The sequence below is a fragment of the Engystomops pustulosus genome, chromosome 6 (genome assembly GCF_040894005.1).
Source record: "Engystomops pustulosus chromosome 6, aEngPut4.maternal, whole genome shotgun sequence".
Lineage (NCBI taxonomy): Eukaryota > Metazoa > Chordata > Amphibia > Anura > Leptodactylidae > Engystomops > Engystomops pustulosus.
Window position 1 is genome coordinate 48,528,464 of NC_092416.1, and position 18,614 is coordinate 48,547,077.

Consider the following 18,614-nt stretch of genomic DNA (forward strand, 5'->3'; position numbering starts at 1 on the left):
AAACACCGGATGACCGACGGACTGTGGTGTGCAACATTTGCCAAACCAGGCTCAGCAGGGGTTCCACCACTACTAGCTTAACTACCACCAGTATGCGCAGGCATATGAATGCTAAGCACCCCACTCAGTGGCAACAAGCCCGTTCACCTCCGGCCGTGCACACCACTGCTCCTTCCCCTGTGTCAGCTGCTAGTCAGCCCCCTGCCCAGGACCCTGGCACAAAAACCCCATCGTCGCCTCCACGATCCTCCACAGCATCCACCAGCGTTCAGCTCTCCATACCCCAGACGCTGGAGCGGAAACGCAAATATAGTGCAACCCACCCGCACGCCCAAGCCCTTAATGTGCACATCTCCAGATTGCTTAGCCTGGAGATGCTGCCCTATAGGCTAGTAGAGACCGAGGCCTTTCGCAACCTCATGGCGGCGGCCGCCCCTCGGTATTCGGTCCCCAGCCGCCACTACTTTTCCCGATGTGCCGTCCCAGCCCTGCACCAGCACGTGTCAGACAACATCATCCGTGCCCTGACCAACGCCATTTCTGACAAGGTCCACCTGACCACGGACACGTGGACGAGTGCTGCCGGGCAGGGCCACTATATATCGCTGACGGCACATTGGGTTAACTTGGTGGAGGCTGGGACCGAGTCTGACCCTGGGGCTGCTCATATACTGCCGACGCCGAGGATTGCGGGGCCTACCTCGGTCCAGGTGTTTCAGGCCTACTATGCCTCCTCCTCCTCCCACCCCTCCTCCACCTCCTCCTCCGAACTACCATCCGTGGGCACGGCGCCATCAGTCGGTAGCTCTAGGCACAGCAGCAGTGCCGTCGCTAAGCGACAGCAGGCGGTGCTCAAACTGCTGAGCCTAGGCGACAAAAGGCACACCGCCCAAGAGCTATTACAGGGCATCACGGCGCAGACTGATCTGTGGCTGGCACCGCTGAACCTCAAGCCGGGAATGGTTGTGTGTGACAACGGCCGTAACCTGGTGGCGGCTCTGCAACTCGGCAGACTGACACATGTGCCATGCCTGGCCCATGTGTTAAATCTGATAGTGCAGCGTTTCCTCAAGACATACCCCAATCTGTCTGATTTGCTCACGAAGGTGCGCCGCATCTGTGCGCATTTCAGGAAGTCCAGCCCAGATGCTGCCACTCTCAGGGCAGCGCAGCGCCGCCTCCAACTGCCCGCTCACCGACTGTTGTGCGACGTGCCCACGAGGTGGAATTCAACACTGACCATGTTATCCAGAGTTTACCAGCAGCGCAGAGCGATTGTAGACTGCCAGATGTCAACTTCCACCAGAACTGGTAGTCAGGTCAGTCAGCTTCCTCAAGTCTACAATGAGGAGTGGACGTGGATGTCTGATATCTGTCAGGTGCTGAGTAACTTTGAGGAGTCAACACAGATGGTCAGTGGCGATGCCGCCATCATCAGCCTCACCATCCCGCTGCTTGGCCTGTTGAAAAACTCTCTGGTCAGCATGAAGTCGGAAGCTTTGCGCTCGTCACAAGAGACGGGGGAAGAATATTCCCTTGTTGATAGCCAAAGCACCCTGAGGTCTGTTTCTCAGCGCATATCGGAGGAGGTGGAGGTGGAGGAGGATGAGGAGGAAGAGGAGGAGAATGTTGGCGAGACACAAGAGGGGACCATTGTTGAGTCCTTCACTGTTCAGCGTGTATGGGCAGAAGAAGAGGAGTTGGAGGAGTTGGAGGAGGAGGAAATGGACAGTCAGGCCAGTGAGGGGAGTGAATTCTTACGCGTTGGTACTCTGGCGCATATGGCAGATTTCATGCTAGGCTGCCTATCCCGTGACCCTCGCGTTCAAAGAATTTATTCCAGCACCGATTACTGGGTGTTCACTCTCCTGGACCCACGGTACAAGCAAAATCTTCCCACTCTCATCCCTGGAGAGGAAAGGAGTGTGAGAATGCATGAATACCAGCAGGCCCTGGTGCACAAGCTGAAACAGTATTTCCCTTCTGACAGCGCTAGCGGCAGAGTGCGTAGTTCTGCGGGACAAGTAGCGAGGGAGAGTAGGCGAGCAGGCAGCTTGTCCAGCACTGGCAAGGGTACGCTTTACAAGGCTTTTGCCAGCTTTATGTCACCCCAGCAAGACACTGTCACCTGTCCCCAGTCTCGGCAGAGTAGGGCTGATCTTTACAGAAAGATGGTGAGGGAGTACGTAGCTGACCATACCATCGTCCTAAATGATCACACAGCTCCCTACAACTACTGGGTTTCAAAGCTGGACATGTGGCACGAACTGGCGCTGTACGCCTTGGAGGTTCTTGCCTGCCCTGCCGCTAGCGTCTTGTCCGAGCGGGTTTTCAGTGCAGCTGGTGGCATCATCACCGATAAGCGTACACGCCTGTCGACTGACAGCGCTGACAGGCTGACGCTTATTAAAATGAATAAAGGCTGGATTTCTCAGAATTTCCAATCTCCACCAGGTGAAGGAAGCTCAACCTGAATAATTGATCCACTCCTCCTCCTCCTCCTCATTTTCCTCCTTCTCCTCCTCTTTGTACAGTAAAGCAGAGGAAAATGGCTATTTTTTGACAGGGCCCACTGGCTCTTGCTATAGTACTTCATGCATTTAATTTTTCTGGAGGGCCACCTACCCGGTCCTCTGTTTGAAACAATTTTTGTGAGTGCCACATACAGGCACTCAATCTATTCCATTTTTCTGGAGGGCCACCTACCCGGTCCTCTGTTTTAAAAAATTTTTGGGACTGCCACATACAGGCACTCAATCTATTCCATTTTACTGGAGGGCCACCTACCTGCTCCTCTGGTTTGAAACATTTTTGGGACTGCCACATACAGGCACTCAATCTATTCCATTTTACTGCAGGGCCACCTACCTGCTCCTCTGGTTTGAACAATTTTTGGGACTGCCACATACAGGCACTCAATCTATTCCATTTTACTGGAGGGCCACCTACCTGCTCCTCTGGTTTGAACAATTTTTGGGACTGCCACATACAGGCACTCAATCTATTCCATTTTACTGCAGGGCCACCTACCTGCTCCTCTGGTTTGAAGAATTTTTGGGACTGCCACATACAGGCACTCAATCTATTCCATTTTACTGGAGGGCCACCTACCTGCTCCTCTGGTTTGAAGAATTTTTGGGACTGCCACATACAGGCACTCAATCTATTCCATTTTACTGGAGGGCCACCTACCTGCTCCTCTGGTTTGAAACATTTTTGGGACTGCCACATACAGGCACTCAATCTATTCCATTTTACTGCAGGGCCACCTACCTGCTCCTCTGGTTTGAACAATTTTTGGGACTGCCACATACAGGCACTCAATCTATTCCATTTTACTGCAGGGCCACCTACCTGCTCCTCTGGTTTGAACAATTTTTGGGACTGCCACATACAGGCACTCAATCTATTCCATTTTACTGGAGGGCCACCTACCTGCTCCTCTGGTTTGAAGAATTTTTGGGACTGCCACATACAGGCACTCAATCTATTCCATTTTACTGGAGGGCCACCTACCTGCTCCTCTGGTTTGAAACATTTTTGGGACTGCCACATACAGGCACTCAATCTATCCCATTTTACTGGAGGGCCACCTACCTGCTCCTCTGGTTTGAAAAATGTTTGGGACTGCCACATACAGGCACTATCCAAATTAAATTGTCTCCATAGCAGCCTCCACACGTTGTCTCCATTGCTACCTCCAAAAGTCGTCCATATAGCTGCCTCCATACATCGTCCCTTTATCAAACGAGGTGTGTCAGGCAGAAATTTGGGTTGTTTTCATGGATTCCACATCAAAGTTGTTAACTTTGTCGCCACCCTGCTGTGTTATCCACAAAATATACTGGCAAACTTTTACCATTTAGGGATATTATTTCAGCGCTTCTTGCGCATCTGTTTACATTCCCCTCACCTGGCATATCCTAAACTTATAAGAACGCTACTACACTTGATCTTATACAAAAGGTTCTTAGAAGTGCTGTTTGGGGAGTAGCCTAGAGACAGGGGCTTGGATTGGCGAAAGCTCGCCTGGCAGCGGAACGCCAGCTCCATGCGCATCATGCGCTTCTTGCGCATCTGTTTACATTCCCCTCACCCGCCATATCCCAAACTTATAAGAACGCTACTACACTTAACTTGGTGCAGGCTGGGACCGAGTCTGACCCTGGGGCTGGTCATATACTGCCGACGCAGAGAATTGCGGGGCCTACCTCGGTCCAGGTCTCAAAGGCCTACTATACCTCCTCCCACCCCTCCTCCACCTCCTCCTCCTCCGAATTACCATCCGTGGGCATGGCGCCATCAGTCGGTAGCTCTAGGCACAGCAGCAGTGCCGTCGCTAAGCGACAGCAGGCGGTGCTGAAACTGCTGAGCCTAGGCGATAAAAGGCACACCGCCCAAGAGCTATTACAGGGCATTCCACATCAAAGTTGTTAACTTTGTCGCCACCCTGCTGTGTAATCCACAAAATATACTTGCAAACTTTTACCATTTAGGGATATTATTTCAGCGCTTCTTGCGCATCTGTTTACATTCCCCTCACCCGCCATATCCTAAACTTATAAGAACGCTACTACACTTGATCTTATACAAAAGGTTCTTAGAAGTGCTGTTTGGGGAGTAGCCTATAGACAGGGGCTTGGATTGGCGAAAGCTCGCCTGGCAGCGGAGCGCCAGCTCCATGCCAAGATCCAACTAACATAGTTTTAACTGCAGCACCTTTAATCTACTACTAGTTCACTGCCTCCATACATGGTCCCCTTATCAAACGAGCTGTGTCAGGCAGAATTTTGGGTTGTTTTCATGGCTTCCATGTTAACTTTGTCGCCACCCTGCTGTGTAATCCACAAAATATACTGGCAAACTTTTATCATGTACCGATATTATTTGAGCGCTTCTTGCTCACCTCCTTTGGTTCCTCTCTGCCACCCATTGGTTTGAAGCCTGAGTCCATTTAGGGTATGTCGCCATGACACTCTCTAGCCTGCTGCCGCTGCCTCTGCATGCCGTCCCCTATAGTGTCAGGGTCAATTATTGGATGTTTTAGATGCTATCTAGCTTCATTCTGTCACTCTGTCATGGCCATGCTGTTGCCCATAATTTTGGCATAATGGTGCGATTAGGCAGCCTCAGAGGCATCCATGCATGCTGCCCCTGCTGTTTCCTGTCCATTTCCGTGGTGTTTCCATCCTTTTCTGAGGTTCCCAGGTGTTTGGCCAAGCTTCCCTGTGCAGAGCCTTGGTCCCCTTGAAAAATGCTCGAGTCTCCCATTGACTTCAATGGGGTTCGTTATTCGAGACGAGCACTCGAGCATCGGGAAAAGTTCGTCTCGAATAACGAGTACCCGAGCATTTTAGTGTTCGCTCATCTCTAATAGTCACATATATATTCACCTCTATTTATACAGTCAAAGCCGCACAGATCTACCTTACTTTCTGATCAGTGGGGGTCTAAGTGATGGGACCACAGATCTCCTTTGCACCCCTGTTGTAGATTGAGATGAATAGAGCAACTGGCTGCACATGCGACAGCTGCTCTATTAATCTCTATGGCGTTGATGAAGATTGGCAAGTATGGCGCTCGGTAATCTCCATTAGCACAATAGAGATGAATGTAGCAGCCAGGGCATGCACGACTGGCTGCTCCAGTCATCTCCGATGCAACAGGGGTTCAAAGGACCCCTGTTCTTTAAATCCTAAGGAATCACATTACTGAGGATAGGGACAAACTTACTAGGGGTTTGAGCCAAATCCAGACCTGGACCTGAACTTTTAATGAAGATTGGAGGTGGTCTGGGGGACCCTAAATTGCAATGCTCGGTATAAACCCAACTTCTACTCAACATTACTCATATACTGTAATGTTTGACTACTCTACAAAAACATTTGAGTCTCTATTGGCCATTCCTAACCTCCAATTTCCCCCTTTTATGCCATATTGCATCAGCCCTCATATCATGGCGGTGCTTCTAAGAGAAAAAATCGTCTTAAAATGGTATTATAAAGGCGTACCATATGACAGCACATCGTGTGACTCTCCAATGCATTAGATCTCACACTAGCAAGTTTACACATCCCCAGACTGCATTCAGTCTTCTCTCCGTGACAGGAAACAAACATAGAAAGACTGAAAAACTTCTGGGAAAGTAGAGCTATGCATATCACAGCTACATTGTCTGAATTCTTCTTGTTAAATTGAAAATGTACCACTTACTCTACAACTGCTAAATTGTGTAATAGTAACACCCAGTTAGCAATTTACATTTATAGGAGGAGATTTAGCATTAAAGACCACTTTACCTCATGTTTTTACACTTATGAGTGTATAAGTGTGGGGGGCAAGGTTTTAGGTAATTTACCTGCATCGCTTTCTTGACATGAAATCAAAACCTCTTTTTTTTCCCTCATCATCCGGAAATTCCTGACCATAAAATAGCTGCTGATGGAGGGTCCTGTGATCTCTATCCGTCCATGACCAATCGCCCTGCCAGGACTTTATCATAGTATTCATGCATATATGATCAAGGTCCTGGTAGGGCGATTGTTCATGGACAGCTAGAGATCACATGATCCTCAATCTGCAGCCATTTGATGTCCATAGGAAAAAGACAGGAGGCTTCACTTTACATATCAAAAAAGCAGTGCAGAACCTTTAATAAATGTATATTGGTAAATTACTTACCGTATATTCATGTATTAGTCGAGATTTTCAGCACAAAAAAATGTGCTGAAATACCCCAACTTGGCTTATACTCGAGTGTATAAAAGAATTTACTTGCGTACTCTCCTTCAGATGCTCCCTGATGGTCCACGCAACTCCTCTTCCTTCTCTCGTTCACGTGAAACACAGTGGGCAGAGATGTGCCCCGGCTCTCTGCCCCCAGTGTACACAATGACATTGGCAGCGGCGACCACTACTGATGTCATAGTGTGCGTCCCGGGCACAGTCTCTGCCCTCTATGTTCCAACTGAATGGGAGAAGGAAGAGGTGACGCACGGATCATAAAGGAGCTTCAGAAGGTGAGTAAGTAAGTTTAATTATTTTCTACAATAAGGGGATCTGGGGCATTTCATTATAGGGGAGGATGCAGCACGGGGCATTTCATTATTGGGGGAGGTTGCTGCTTGGGGCATTACATTACTGGGGGAGGCTTTGACCAATGTATTTCCCACCCTAGGCTTATACTCCAGTCAATATGTTTTCCCAGTTATTTGTAGTAAGATTAGGAGCTCTTGCTTATACTCAGATCGGCTTATACTCAAGTATATACAATAATATCCTGCCCCCCACACTTATACACAAACATTACAAAAAACTTTAAGATTAAGTGGCCAACCCCTCTCAATAATACACATGTGAACATTCTCTTATGGGGTTACCACTATGGGGGAACTTTATTAGCAGTGTCTGAGTTAAAACTGTTCTAGTTGCCGTGAAAACCAATCAGAGCTTTGTTTTCATTTAAAAAAAAAACACCAGCAGGAAAATGAAAGCTGAGTTCTGATTGGTTGCCATAGGCAACTAGAACAGTTCTGCTCTGAAACACTTTTGAAACATCCCCCCATGGTATGTAAATAATAGGGAAGGGGCAGCACTATTCTAGTGATGTGTTCCCCGTATATATACAAGATCAATGGCGATCACTGACCATGGATCTCCCGTGATAGCCTTTGTAACATAGCAAACCCCTTTGATCGAGTTTATTATAAGAGTTATATATCATGTCGATGCAGAATAAAGACACCAGCAATTCCCATCATCATTCTCATGGATTAAAATCTCACCACTGGCTGAAACCCTGAGATATAGCCTCTCTAGAGCTCCATTCTGTACGTGGCCTTGCAGAATAGTGAACAGGTAAGCGGCACGTACAGAAGGTGTTATCCATCACAATGATTAAGATGCCTCTGCCCGTAGTCACACACAGCTTCGTCCATAATTCACACAGCTCCACTTGTGTGTCTCCGTGAAATCAGTTTAATTCCAGCAGCTTCCTCCCCGCCACATTGTGCGCTGTGCAGCAGATGTGATGGAGGATTATAAATCAATATTACAGGTGTGTTATTACTCCGCAGCTATGCAGCAGCATCTCCTCACCTCTAGATTTCCGCACTCTCTGGTTACTAACTGGAACGTGTCCCTTTAAAACGAGCCTATTTAGAGCACAGATGCTCAATGAATTCAGCAGACAGACGGTATAATGGAATGTCAGTGTTCTAGTCTGCTGCCTGCGAGCTATGGCACTCGCTTTTTTATTATTATTAATTTCTTGTCTCCGTTTCCAGGGCTGCCTCTGGGCTCGGAGCTTTACAATTGCTATCCCGGTTACAATTCTCCATTTCTGTTTGGGCATTAACTAAAAATAGAGAAAAAGGGTTTTTTTAGATTAAATCCGGTGATATTGTGCAGATACACAATAGAAACAATATATTGTTAGGCGTAATGTTGTATTTCGGTGTAGAATCTTGTTATGTTTCTGTGGAGCTGGTGTAAGATGCCATTAACCCCATGAGCTGTCACTCACTTCCATTCATCAGTAGTATCTGTAGAAAGTCATGTTGTCCGGTACTTGGAGGATTATGGGAAGACACAGTGGGGCACATTTACTTACTCTGTCCCCGGAGTTCATCAAAAGTGGATTGTCCAACTCCGATGCACTAAGATCGTGCCCCGATATCCTGCATGTGTCGCTTCCCCACTCAGGTCCGATGGAGTTCACCTTCTTTTTAGTGGTGCATCTAAGTGCTTGGTCTTGCAACACAATTTAAAAGTTAGATCCCGCGCTCAGTCCGAATTATACGCCCCCTATTTGTGTCGCATGGAAGCCAGCACAGCTGTGCCAAAAAAAATCCCCGAAATAGGTGCAAATTCTGACGAAAGTGCAGCACGCGACCCTTAGTAAATGAGCCCCAGTATGCATATTTGACCCACACTTGCAAAAAGTAGTAAGGTAGGAGTCAATTTGCCAACATGACACTAATATTGGTTATTGCAATTTATCAGAACAATGGATCCCTTTGCTAGAACATAAAGCAACAATTATTGTACATATTGGGGCACATTTACTTACCCGTGCCTGTGCGTTCCCCGAGGTGCGTTGTTCGACTAGAATGCACATCTGCCGCAATTCACTTACATAATGCGCCCAATATCCTGCATGTGTCGCTCCCCACTTAGATCCGCCGTAGTTCACCATCTTCTTCCCGGTGCATGTAAGTGCATGCTTGCTTGCGACACAATTTTAATTTTAAATCTGCACTTAGTCCAAATCAGTTGGATCGTCCGATGGCCGCCCCCCCTATTTGTGTTGCCGATGCGCCAAAATCCGATTGTGTGCACCAAAAACCTCTGCTTAATGCGGTGCAAATCGGAAATCATCAGAATATCCGACGATAGTGTGGACAGTTGGTAAATGAGCCCCAGTGTTGTACATGTAGCCCCTGCTGGGAACACAAAATGCAATCAAATGGACAGTGAAATTAAGGTAAAACAGGGTTTAAGACAAGCAGTCACCCGTACATACTCCCAAGTAGTAGACTAGACTACATTTCCCAGCTCTATGCCACTTCCACCTAGAGGAGGAGTTACAGCAAAAAAGGATTGATTGACTGAGAAGGAGATTTGTGGTCAAGACTCAGGAAAGAGACAAGATGTCTAGCAAAGAGAGAGATAAACTGTGTGTTCATGTACCTACATCCCAACTTTTGGGCTAGGGAAAGAGGGACAAAAGGTCCCTCCCTTTTTCAGAAATCACAGCCATTTTCCCATTCATTGTCACACCTCCAAATACAGTATAATATTGACCTTATTGGCCCCCACATTGTATAATGCCCCTTCCTGTGGCCAACCCTATATGGACCCATATAATACCCCTCTTTAATTTTATACTCCATTACTTTTGTGGCCTCCTGTCCTCTATCTTGGCCGTGTTGTGGCCTCATATCCTCCACCTTGGTTGTGTTGTGGCCTCCTATCCTCCATCCTCCCTATTTGTGTGGCCTCCTGTCCTCAATCCCTCTTATATAAGTGATGTTCTCCTCCATCCTTCTTATATAGTAGCCTCCAGTCCTTTGTCCCCCTCATATAGTGGCCTCTTGTCCTCAATACCATTTATATACAGTGCCTTGTGTTTAAAAGTTGGATTTGGATACAAAAAGATTTCACAAACTTTAAACATCCCAAGGAGCACAGTGCAAGCGATCATATTGAAATGGAAGGACCACTGCAAATCTACCAAGACCCCGTCGTCCCTCTAAACTTTCATAGCAGACTAGGAGAATATTGATCAGAGATGCAGCCAAGAGACCAATGATCTCATGAAATGTAGAGATCTACAGCTCAGGTCAGAGTCTGTCCATAGGACAACAATCAGTCGGAAACTGCCCAGTTCTGGCTCTTATGGGAGTGTCAAGAAGCCATTTCTCAAAGTTATTCATAAAGAGTGTTGTATTAAGTTTACCACATGCCAACTGGAAGACACTAAACTTGTGGAAAAAGGTGCTCTGGTCAGAATAAAACAAAATCGAACTTTTTCGCCACAATGTCAAACAATATGGTTGGCGTGAAAGCAACACAGCTCATCACCCTGAACACACCACCCCCACTGTCACACATGTTGGTGGCAGCATCATGGTTTTTCTGAAAAAACTATTATAAAATTATGATAATATGGTTCCATTGCTCCTTTGCTGCCCCATTTCTCTCTTCTTACCCTAATTATGCACTGCTTCAGCCTTGTCCTGCCCATCATAAGTCGAGAATAAGTCATCACTGTCTTGTCCCTGACAGGCAGAAGTAATCAAACCCTGCACCTTCCCCAGCTGCTGTGTATGAGGCATCCAGCCCAGGTTCATTAGTCCTATTTGGAGAGTTCAGACGGCTCCTGTGTATGTAGAAGTAATGTGTTTATATAGACAGCCAGCCTGCATGCAGCTTTCCCAAGGTCCTGCATCCCACAAGTGCAGCTCACACATCCCACATGTGCAGCGCACACATCCCACAAGTGTAGCACACACATCCAACAAGTGCAGCACAAACATCCCACAAGTGCAGCACACACATCTCACGAGTGCAGCACACACATCCCACAAGTGTAGCACACATCCCACAAGTGTAGCACACACATCCAACAAGTGCAGCACAAACATTCCACAAGTGCAGCATACACATCCCATAAGTGTAGTGCACATATTCCACAAGTGCAGCGCACCCATCCCACAAGTGCAGCGCTCACATCCCACAAGTGCAGCGCACACATCCCACAAGTGTAGCACACACATCCAACAAGTGCAGCACAAACATTCCACAAGTGCAGCATACACATCCCACAAGTGTAGCGCACATATACCACAAGTGCAGCGCACCCATCCCACAAGTGCAGCGCACACATCCCACAAGTGTAGCACACACATCCAACAAGTGCAGCACAAACATTCCACAAGTGCAGCATACACATCCCATAAGTGTAGTGCACATATTCCACAAGTGCAGCGCACCCATCCCACAAGTGCAGCGCACACATCCCACAAGTGCAGCACACACATCCCACAAGTGCAGCACACATATCCCACAAGTGCAGCACACACATCCCACACGTGCAGCGCACACATCCCACAAGTGCAGCACACACATCTCACGAGTGCAGCACACACATCCCACAAGTGTAGCGCACATATACCACAAGTGCAGCGCACACATCCCACAAGTGTAGCACACACATCCAACAAGTGCAGCACAAACATTCCACAAGTGCAGCATACACATCCCATAAGTGTAGTGCACATATTCCACAAGTGCAGCGCACCCATCCCACAAGTGCAGCGCTCACATCCCACAAGTGCAGCGCACACATCCCACAAGTGTAGCACACACATCCAACAAGTGCAGCACAAACATTCCACAAGTGCAGCATACACATCCCACAAGTGTAGCGCACATATACCACAAGTGCAGCGCACCCATCCCACAAGTGCAGCGCACACATCCCACAAGTGCAGCACACACATCCCACAAGTGCAGCACACATATCCCACAAGTGCAGCACACACATCCCACACGTGCAGCGCACACATCCCACAAGTGCAGCACACACATCCCACAAGTGCAGGAAACACATCCAACAAGTGCAGCACACACATCCAACAAGTGCAGCACACACCCCGTACACGTGCAGCGCAACATCCCACACGTGCAGCGCACACATCCCACACGTGCAGTCACACATCCCACACGTGCAGCGCACACATGCCACATGTGCAGCACAAACATTCCCACAAGTGCAGCACACACATCTCACAAGTGTAGAATGCACATCCCATAAGTAAAGCACTCATATACCACATATACCACTTGTGGGAACACACTTCCCACAAGTATAGAATGCACATCCCACAAGTGGAGCACACACATCCCACAAGTATAGAACACACACAGTGGAGGAACTACCAGCACACATCTCTACTATAGAGCACAGCAGTGACAAGTGCAGCTCACACATCCCACAAGTGCAGCGCACATATCCCACAAGTGTAGCACACACATCCAACAAGTGCAGCACAAACATCCCACAAGTGCAGCACAAACATCCCACAAGTGCAGCACACACATCCCACAAGTGCAGCACACATATATCACAAGTGTAGAACACACTCCCACAAGTGTAGAACACACATCCCATAAGTGCAGCACACAAATACCACAAGTGAAGCTCACACATCCCATAAGTGTAGAACACACATCCCACATGCACACATTACACATCATACAAGTGCAGCATACACATTATACAAGTGCAGCACACACGTCATGCAAGTGCAGAATACACACCACACAAGTCAAGTACACATGACACACCTACAGTACACAACATACAAATGCACAGTGATTTTTATATCTTTATATTGTCTTGCATAGCTACATCATATTCTGCATCGCTGTAGAATCATCTCAGTTCATAACTTTAGTAGAATTCACAATGTAAATTGTCATATGTAGCAAATAAACTTCATGTCTACAGGAAATCCATGTAAACTCAAAGGGAAAAAGCAGAAGATCCCATTGCTAGAGGACAAACCATTGCTAACCATGGAGCCCTAGGTTGTCAAAGATTTATCATCACTTGGTCTGGAAATAAAAGCCAAAAAAACAGAAGAAGCTTTTGCCCACCTATTGGAGTAAGTCTACTATACAGTATATGTCCATTTTCAGCACCTACACGTAGCCTTGACTGCAATACCCAGTTATAAGTGTTTGTTAATGGGGTCCAAAAGATGATAATATATATATAAAACTATTGCATATAGTAAACATCGAAGGCTATTCTGCTCAGAACCTATATATTCAATATTTGCAGGAACAATATGCTACAATCCGCGTTCCTGTATCATATCAGATGATATGCTTTGTACTTCACATATCGGCTCATTATTCTAACAGCAGCAGCAGAAATCTGCATTAAAATACCCCGAGGGCTTTGTGTGCATGTACGTCCTCCCAGCAAACACAATAGCTTCCTGCGAGACTATAGGACTGTTTCCATGCACACTCCTACATGCAGAACCACACTGGGCTCCTACCACCTACAGCTGTGATACATGATATTGCTTTTCTATGTACAACATTATTACTGAAATTCCATTATAACATCAGACTACGAATTAGACGTAGATACATTACTGTCCGTAAGGTGTATAGACACCGCAGATGAGCCACGTGCCATGGATATGAACATGGATTTCACCTAGAATAGAATAAGCTGCAATGTTGTCGGGAATCAGCAGAAACTCATTCGAAGGATTTCTTTATGTCTGATGGCTTTAGCGTATCGATGGCTTTGTTTTTCCCTTTTAGATCCAGTCTCCGGGGGCTTGTTTTCCACTGTTGGCTGCTCTGGGACGCGCAGCAGATGTTAAATAGGGCACGGGGGACATATCAAGGCCTGTGGCACATACAGTAGATATTTTTAATCAAATAGTATGAAGTCTTGAAAGAGTCTACCTGCTGTTTCAATCAGCGGTGAACTTATGCCGTCTTCTTTATAAAAAGGGGGAAAATGTTGGCTTTAGATCAGTGTTTGTGGAATACATCGGCTCTTAGATAGGTAAGTTATCCAGCGCAAACAATAGGGAATACAAGAGAGAGAGTCGCAAGGCCCATGGGAACGGAAAAGAAATCTTATATATCATGAGCCTTGCATGTAGTAGGTACAATATATAGCAGATTATGGACACAATCCTAGGTGGGTTATATATAATAGACCAGTATCACTGGTACCCTCCGACTTTAGGACTGTTGGAGTCATTTACTCTTGATTTTACCCCGAAGGCAGACGTCGAGGGAAATGTAATGACATGTAGTGATATGATCCACAACTAGTGCCTTTTCGCCTTTTCACACAGAGAACACTTGTCAAAACAAGCATACACATGTCTGGGAGGACAAAGTATCATGTAAAAGTGCTAAATCTATCACTTTTAAATCTTTCACCATGCTACTTAAAGGGATTGTCCACTTTCGGCAGATTTATATTGTCTGTGGTCATGTGAAGTCACACTGGTGCACAGCTTATTATAACACACCGTTCTGATTACTCTGCTATATATGATGAGCCGTTCACCTGTGTGATGTTACAGAGCTAGGTACCATTTTTTATCCACAGGAAGTAATCATTGAAGCTTCCTATAAAACAGCAAGGAATTGGTACAGAAAGGATATTGGAAAATTATATAAATATATATATATATATATATATATAAATATATATATATATATATATTGCACAAAAATATCAATTATTGGAAGAATATGGATAATCCCTTTAGTTATCCCTTGGCTTGACATTTACTATTAATTCCAGCTTAGTCCCTGACCAGGTCACAGCCTGGGGATGCCCTGTTGTAGTCATGATGCTTGTACAGGGGTTACATTGTAAATATTAGGGTATCTCAAACCCCTGGGGAAACTATATAGGAATTACTCAGGGCAGTGATTTTCAAGAGCCGATTTTTTTTTCTTTAAGTTGAAGATTGCATTACATAATAATAGTCAGAATGAGGAGTGTGAATTCTTGTTTCTCCATACCCTTTCTTTTACTAGTGATGTCACTAGTCTACTTTCCTATTCCCATCATAGCTGAGCCAAGAATATTAAAAAAATGAAGTGCTAACACTTGTCCAGCCTATATTTTCCATACAGGTTATTAGCCATAGCACGTATTTGATGGGTTATGTTAAACCTAAGCCTGTATGTAATATGTAGAAAGGACACAAGATATCCTCTTGTAAATGTATGATGGAAGAACATATAGAAGGTCCAGCTGTGTTTTTACAAGACTCATAGTATCAGGAGGTTACAGGGTCCCATTACATAGGTCTTGTGGGCTGTGACATTGTAAAAGCTTGTAATGAGTGTTACAGATCTCTTAATCCTTGTGGATGCCACAATATATCCCATTACTTCACTACAGTGACCTCAAAACATTTCCAAAGTATTTTTCAATCTCTAAAATAAGTAATTCAGAATATTAAGCTCAATACTAAACTTGATGAGAACTAATACATAACATCTATCTATCCATCTCAATTGGGCATTAGCGTCATGAGAAGTGATATATAATATATACCTAATGATCTTCAATGCAATCTATCTACTGCACTGCATAGACAAACTGCACTGCACAGACAGATATAACAAGTCTGGGAACATACTAAGAAACAGACAGCAACAGTGGACCTTGAGACTTATCCCATTACAAGCTGTGTATGCCTACTTGCCTCGACTTACCCTAAATGGTAAGGGGAAACAACGTAAAGGAAACAAGATAAAACAAACAAACACAGAAGAATAATCCCCAGAGCCGGGTCACAACAAAGAGGGCAAATGAAGTACAGAATCACAAGGCAGGAGGGTGTTCAGAACACAAGCTGAAGGTTAAAGCACCAAAATACAGGATACAAGGATCTGACTGCAAGTTACACTGTTTATGTGTCATAGCAGAGCTGCAGACTGATGATGATGATGATGCAAATCAATCAATACAGCGAGCAAACATAAACCAATGTTTACATTAAGAATGTCAGTTAATATAATGACACATTGGGCACATCCTTACATGTAACCTACAGAGATAGGAAGACACTGGTATAGATACTACACTGATTAATCCCTCTTCCCAACTTGGAAGGTTAATTTCAAAAACAAATTTCCGCTGTATTTTATTTGTTGCTTTCTCAGTTTTCCAACTTCCAACAGTAAGTTGCAAAAGTTAAAAATTGGTTTCACTTTACCCTTGACCATCTCTGGAGCAGAGGTTTTATACAATAACAAGAGCTTAAAGTAAGTGTGGATTCCCATGCGCCCAAACCCTTCAGATCCCCTTAATCCCAATGTGTTCTGCTTGGAGACTTCTGTTGACATCCTGATACAATACTCTAATAAACAGGGTAAAAAAAAATATCTGATGAATAGCAACATCTATTATAACTCCGGCAATCAAATCAAAACTGGGATGAGGATTTTAGATTGGGGAGAGGGTAGGTTCCAATGGAAAACATTATGGTTTAATGCACTGAAAACAAAGATGTACAATTGACTGAATGTGACTTTAACTGTACTGATAATGTGGCACTGGTGTTGGTCTTCTCATACATTTGATATTTTGGATAGTTTCACCACAGATCCAAAATTTTGTTCTTATTTCTAAAATGGCTTGGCTTTAAGTAAATGTTGGAAAGTGTAAGAATAGTGTTAAAAAGTAAAATGCACTTGCCTTCCCATACAATATTCTCATCCTCGACTGCACCCATTCCAATGTGCTACCCATCCACAACTTGTAATGTTTGAGAAAAAGAGGAAAAATCATCACAAGAGGTAACAAATGCCCAAAGTGTTTAATCTTCAGTTTCTGAGTGCACAGTTAGCTGTTAAGCTCCCCCTATGGGTGACTACGGGCAAACAAAATCCATTCATTTATCTATGTCTATCTGGCATCTGGCACCCTGCTTCTGAAAATACTAAAAGATATTAAAAGATATAAATAGATATGATTCGAAAGAGTAAGTCAAGTTTGGACATTCACTTAAAGCCAATATAATAATAAAATTTACCATAAACAAATATCCGGAATATATTTTACATTCCTTTGAGATATTCCTAGACATATATAAGATATTTATAGGAAGACACCATTTATCATTTGATTGAGTCCTAAAAGTCAGAATAAGCTGGACAAATAGTTATGGCACATTGACAGTATGCCCAAGGGTACTTCCATGTGTGTTGCTGAAGGGCAGCAGTGGCATCATTAAGTATTTATACAATTTAGACAGCTTGGGTAACAATCTGTGACGCTTGGGGGTTAGAAAATCATGCTTGTCCCTGCCAATGACGATGGATCAATGCTGTCTGCCCTAACCACTGCGGCCAGGATGTAGCTATGAGCTAGATGAACCTTACATCTGTCCGGATTCCAGTTTTACTTCCTCAGCCGCACACTGCCAGCTATGTATACCAGTATTACTTCCCAAAGCCCATTGGCCAGATTAGCCAGGGGCAGTTTGGCATGTGGAATAAAGATAGTCACATACTTAAAGATCACTGTCTGCCACCTCTGAAGCCATCAAACACTGCTGTTGCTTGTGGAGGGTCTTTTGGTGTTCATCACAGCCCAGTGTCTGTTCAGATCCTACTGAAAAGAGTGATTTACATGATGAGCTCATTGATGCCAAGATGTGTTGTGCCAGCCAGATTCTGGAAGGCATAGTAACCACACAGCTGGCGATTAGGGTCAGTAACATGGGGCTCCCAACTGGCAGCAAACCAAAGCTTTAAATATCACGTCATCCAATTACAGATTTCTAAATGACTTGGCTTTACAAATAGCATTGACTTTTAACTTGGCATCTCACAAAAGTTTAAATGTTATTATAAGATGTTAGAATAAGGAACCGTTCCAGTGGGAGGACTTAAAAGTCATATGAAACTCATGGAATACCCTTATTTTTATATTATTAAAAAAGTTGTCTGCTTTAATGCAGAAACAGCAGTATTCTTGCACTTGGGCTGGTATCACAACTACGTCACATTGACATTATTGAGGATGTTTGGTAATGTTTAGACCAGGTCTGTCATATAGAGAAAACAAAAAAAATGAATGGACCTAGTAAAGATCATGATTTAAATTTAGCAAACCTGATAAGGATGATTTTCTACTCTACTGAGCTCCACGAAAGTAGAAGAAGACCAAGATTGAGAAGAAGAATTCCAAACAATGGGGCTCATCTACTAATGGGGCGAGGGGCAGAAGGCAGCCACAGCAGTAAGGTAACAATCAGCCTAACGTTTACTATAGAAAGAAATCGTTTGGATTAATCAATGTATCTAGATACTGAAACATAATGAGTATTAGCAACAGTTTATAGAATGCAATACTGGTTTGCTACAGCTGGGTTGCCTGGCTCCATCTTATTCTTGGGATCATTTTAAAAATCTATGTAAAACTTTGTCAATGTGTGGTTTTGTTTTAATATAAAAAAAGTAATATTTTTAATATATTTTGTGAGTTCCCCTTTTTGTAGGGTGTTGTGATTTAGGCTGGGGGGAAGTCACCCTAACTCCTA

The 18,614-nt window shown here is 44.8% G+C and overlaps 1 long non-coding RNA gene across 2 annotated transcripts in view; it reads left to right on the plus strand.

Annotated features, from left to right (window-relative positions):
* The first annotated feature begins 6,980 nt into the window (after positions 1–6,980).
* Positions 6,981–18,614, plus strand: part of LOC140065680 (uncharacterized) — a 30,187-nt gene continuing 18,553 nt past the window's right edge. Inside the window, exons 1-2 of one of the 2 annotated variants that reach the window (XR_011848020.1) lie at positions 6,981–7,019; positions 13,016–13,172. This is a non-coding gene — a long non-coding RNA (uncharacterized lncRNA). Of the gene's footprint in view, positions 7,020–7,597; positions 7,858–13,015; positions 13,173–18,614 lie in introns of those variants that run through there. The other variant, XR_011848019.1, reaches the window with a different exon arrangement.